Here is a 5411-nt window from a genome sequence, read left to right on the forward strand (position 1 = left end):
TGAAATCTTAACTTTCTAGGTCTTTTGTTTTCTCATTGTTTGACTTGAATAAACAGATTGTCATGAAAGATTCCTTTTTCCAGAGAGGGTCTCTAAGCTCTTTTTGCACCATGTTACTTGACAACTGACTAGGGGCAGCTGCTAACTAGCTAGAAGCCCCCACAGCTCACCGACCCTTGGCATGTTCCATTCAGGAAAGTGTGTGTGTGGGGGGGGAGAAACAAGACTGGATGGGTTCGAAATCTGATCCCAGAATCATGCATATCACTGTGAGTCTTGCACGGCTCACCAGGACTATTGCCCTAATGCAGGCTGGATAGACTGAGGTATGAAAAACTCTTTTGTTGCACATAATGGTTATTTTTTATTGGAACCACAGTGCCTCTTCCTTTCCATCCCCCACCCCTCTTTTCCCTGCTCCCCCCACACCTTCCCCCACCATGGCTAACCCAGCCAGTAGCACAGATAAAAAAAACTTAGAGTCCGCAGTTCAGGGTCACATTGGTCTATTAAAGCCTAACAAAGAGTAAAGCTTTATGCGGAAGAAAACAGGTTTACCTTGAATTTATGAATTGAGAGGCTTCTGAAGGAGACAGAGAAAACCTATTATTTTTTTTAAAGATTTTATTTATTTATTTGACAGAGAAAGACACACAGAGAGAGGGAACATAAGCAGAGGGAGTGGAAGAGGGAGAAGCAGGCTTCCTGCTGAGCAGGGAGCCTGATGGGGGGCTCAATCCCAGGATCCCGGGATCATGACCTGAGCTGAAGGCAGATGCTTAACGACTGAGCCACCCAGGCGCCCCAGAGAAAACCTTTAATATTAGGCAAACCTATTATTCCATAGGCTGCAATAAAATAGTATTTAATTCTAGGTGGCCACGTGGCCTAGCATACTCACCCTCAGAAGAAAGTGTACTATGCAAAGAAAGGAGCTTAGGATCTAATTAGAGAATTTTGGGGTATAAACACCAATAAATGACAGAATTGTGTATGTATATGTAAATATGTATAATGATCAATAGGAAGATGAAATTATTTCTAAAATGAAATAATTTACTCTTCTCAAGGCCTATGTGAATTCCTATCATCCTTATGCTTCCCGAAAGCATGTAACAACTTGCCCAGGTTTCTGCCCAAGCAGCCCCCTCTCCAAACCACTGTCTCCACCTGCAGGCTCACCCCTGCTCAAAGCTCTGGACCAGTGTCACAGCCCCTAGTCATGGTGGCCTTAAAGCACCCTGTGCAATTTTTGGGGGACTTGGCATCAGGTCAGCTTTTGCTGCCAGGCCTACTGATCTTGTGCCCCTATGCTAGGAACTGGCCCTCCATCTCACTGTCAACACTAGACCCCAAATTTCTGCCATCAATCCTGTAGCTGGATCTCTATTCTGAAACTCTGGCTCTCATTCGCCATCTTGACCTGCTCAGTACTTCACTCTGGAAATCTGGAGAACAAGGCAGGGCCCCAGTGGTCTCTTTTTGCAAGGAGAGATGCCTGCCCTCCAACTCAGCCTGAGCCCTGACTGTATGTTGGCAGCCTGCCTTCCAGATTCTGTGCTTTGCCTGGCTCACGGCAATGCCCTCACCCCTGTTCCACGGCCTCATTCACACCAGGTAGGCAGGCTTGATTCCATGCCAATAAACTCTTCCAAGCCTGGCCTGGATGCTCACCTCTCATAAATGTCAACATTCAGTAAAGCTTCTTAGCAGTGTCACTACTGTGTCCAGTCACATGGGTGTGGGCACAGAAGGAAAAATTGCACCCCCACAGGTTGAAATATTTGGGGGGAATAAATCACACTTTCTCTGGCATCTAGTTGAACCACTGCAACAAAATGGTTTCTGGGGCCAAAGAATGTTTTGGAGAAGGTACAGTATTCCACAGTCCAACTACTTTAATTTAACAGTCCTTCCTCTTGGGACTCCTGGGTGGCTCAGTTGGTTAAGCATCTGCCTTTAGCGCAGGTCATGATCCCAGGGTCTTGGGATCAGTCCGCATTGGGCTCCTTGTTCAGCAAGGAGCCTGCTTCTCCCTCTGCCTGCTCCTCCCTCTGCCTGCTCTGCCTGCCACTCTCCCTGCTTGTGCTCTCTCTCTGACAAATAAATAAGTAAATAAAATCTTTAAAAAAAAAATAGTGCTTCGGGACCCCTGGGTGGCTCGGTCATTGAGCGTCTGCCTTCAGCTCAGGTCATGATCCTAGGGTCCTGCGATCGAGCCCCGCATCGCGCTCCCTGCTCCGCAGGAAGCCTGCTTCTCCCTCTCCCACTCCCCCTGCTTGTGTTCCCTCTCTCGCTGTGTCTCTCTCTCTGTCAAATAAATAAATAAACGAAATCTTTAAAAAAAAAATAGTGCTTCCTCTCTATGCTCATGAGATGTGGAGGCCAGAGAGACAGATTAGGACTATAGGTCAAGGAAGCAATTTGCCTAGTCATCATTACCATTCCTACTGAGAACAACAAAAAAAAGAACCACTCAAACATGCTTGGCTTTTTTTTCCCTTTAAGCATCTCTTTCTCTATAAAATTACATAAAAAGATCATGATAATAATGTGAACTTCCAACGAGCAGAAATTAAAAAAAAAAAAAAACCTGCTGGAGTACATTTAGCATGATAAGAATTGAACAATGTATAGAACTGTTGAATCACTATTTTGTACACCGAAACTAATATAACACTCTATGTTGACTATACTGGAATTAAAATTTAAACCTTAATTTAAAAAAAACCTGTTGCCCTAATACCCAAAGCCAAAGACAATCTATTTTTCTATCCTTTTCCTGTCTTCAGCAGCTGAAACCTGTTTTGGAGTGAGAATTTGGAGCATCTTTAATGCCCAATGAGCAACTGACTCCTCTTCCTTATCCAGTGTCCGTTGGGTATTGTGAGAGCCCTGTCCTTCACTAAGGATACAGCAAGCTGATTCAACAGGAGTGAATTTAACAGTTGTCCCTGCCCTGTCCCCCTACCCCACCTCTGAATTCCCCACGACCAGGGACAAAGAACAAGGGCATAGACACACCTTCAAAATGCCATCGTGGGCTGTGTACTTACTGCTCTTACCACTTTCAAAAAGCTCTTAGGTTAATTCAAAAAAGGTAGTGTACCATGCACCTTGATGACTGAACATTGTTGACTACCGATGGAGCAAAAACACCCATGGACAGATAACTAGGCTCAAATCTCCCCCTCTGTCTCCACAGTTACAAACAGAACCTTTGAACCTTTATCTTCTGGTCTAGAGTCTTCATTTGTAAGGTAGGGAGATTTCTAATTTTTTCTAGGGAACTGCCCAGTTCTAGAACTTATTTGAATTCCAAAGGTCCAACAAGAATTGAAGTGCTCAACATCACTCGGCATCAGGGAACTACAAATCAAAACCTCAATGAGATACCACCTCACACCAGTCAGAACAGCTAAAATTAACAAGTCAGGAAACGACAGATTTTGGCAAGGATGTGGAGAAAGGGGAACCCTCCTACACTGTTGATGGGAATGCAAGCTGGTGCAGCCACTCTGGAAAACAGTATGAAGGTTCCTCAAAAAGTTGAAAATAGAGCTACCCTACAACCCAGCAATTGCACTACTGGGTATTTACCCCAAAGATACAAATGTAGTGATCCGAAGGGGCACATGCACCCCAATGTTTATAGCAGCAATGTCCACAAGAGCCAAACTATGGAAAGAGCCCAGATATCCATCAACAGATGAATGGAAAAAGAAAATGTGGTGTGTATATATATATATATATATATATACACACACACACACAATGGAATATTATGCATCCATCAAAAAAAATGAAATCTTGCCATTTGCAATGATGTGGATGGAACTATGGGGTATTATGCTAAGCGAAATAAGTCAATCAGAGAAAGACAAGTATCATATGATCTCACTGATATGAGGAATTTGAGAAACAAGACAGAGGATCATAGGGGAAGGGAGGAAAAAATGAAACAAGATGAAACCACACAGGGAGACAAACCATAAGAGACTCAATCTCAGGAAACAAACAGGGTTGCTGGAGTGGTGGGGGGTGGGAGGGATGGGGTGGCTGGGTGATGGACACTGGGGAGGGTATGTGCTATGGTGAGCACTGTGAATTGTATAAGACTGATGAATCACAGACCTGTACCTCTGAAACAAATAATACATTATATGTTAAAAAAAAAAAAAAAGAAGATAGTAGGAAGGGGAGAATGAAGGGGGGGATCGGAGGGGGAGACGAACCATGAGAGACCATGGACTCTGAGAACAAACTGAGGATTTTAGAGGGGAGGGGGGTGGGGGGATGGGTTAGCCCAGTGATGGGTATTAAGGAGGGCACATATTGCAAGGAGCACTGGGTGTTATATGCAAACAACGAATCATGGAACACTACATCAAAAACTAATGATGTAATGTATGGTGATTAACATAATAAAATAAAATTTAAAAAAATGAATTGTGTTTAAAGTTGTATTGGTGGTTGAGAGGATGGGTCAGGAATGACAACAGAAATTAAGATCTGAGTTCTGGGTGTAAAGTTCCAGGCTCCAACTTTCTGCAGTATATCATGACCAGGCTGATGGAGCAAAGCCTTCATTATCCCAGCAGAGAAAACCCAATGGCCCAGTTTCTGGATGATGTCAGAAAACACTAGAAATCTGGAGAACAGACTAAATTCCATCCTTGAGAGACCACTGACACTCTTTCAAAAACACCTGAGAGTGGGGTGCCTGGGTAGGTCAGTTGGTTAAGTGTCTGTCTTGGTTTCTGCTCAGATCATGATCTCGGGGTTGGGAGACTGAGCCCCACACTGAACTCCACACTCAGCTAGGAGTCTACTTGAGATTCTCTCCCTCCCCCTTTGCCCCTCTCACACACGCAAGCATGCTCTTTCTCCTAAAATAAATAAAATCTTTAAAAACAATACCTAAGAGTGCTCACTTCCACAGCAATTATACTAAAATTGGAATGAGAGAGAAGATTAGTATCGCCCGGTGCAAGGATGACATGCAAATGCATGAAGTGTTCCCTATTTTGTGCAGTTCCCCAGCAAGCTTCCACCCTTTGCGGATTAGCGAAACAAATGGTGGAGTTTGAAGAGGTCACTTGGGGTGCCTGCTCCAAGTCTGTGCCTTGCTGCTAGCAGCCAGGGGCCCTGAAGACACCTGAGAGGTTCTCCTGGCCTCCCACCAGATCCTCTGCCATTGGACATGAGACCGGACTTCAATGGCCCCCTGACATCTGCATAGCTTCCTAGTCATGTTTCCATTATTAAGTTACCTAGGTAATCCTGGTATCTACATCTGAAGGCTTGTTCTCATTGGTTAAAAAAAAAAAAAAACCTGAGAGACAATGGACACAGTAATAGCTAACATTTGTTTAGCACTTACAATGTTCTAGGCACTGAGCTATGAAACA

General features: G+C 44.1%; 1 non-coding gene across 1 annotated transcript; it reads left to right on the forward strand.

Moving 5' to 3' along the window:
• The first annotated feature begins 4926 nt into the window (after positions 1-4926).
• On the forward strand, positions 4927-5030 carry LOC118542618 (U6 spliceosomal RNA). Its single transcript, XR_004920688.1, has one exon. It is a non-coding gene; the product is annotated as a U6 spliceosomal RNA (small nuclear RNA).
• Positions 5031-5411: the final 381 nt, after the last annotated feature.

The sequence above is a fragment of the Halichoerus grypus genome, chromosome X (genome assembly GCF_964656455.1).
Source record: "Halichoerus grypus chromosome X, mHalGry1.hap1.1, whole genome shotgun sequence".
NCBI classification, from domain to species: Eukaryota; Metazoa; Chordata; class Mammalia; order Carnivora; family Phocidae; genus Halichoerus; species Halichoerus grypus.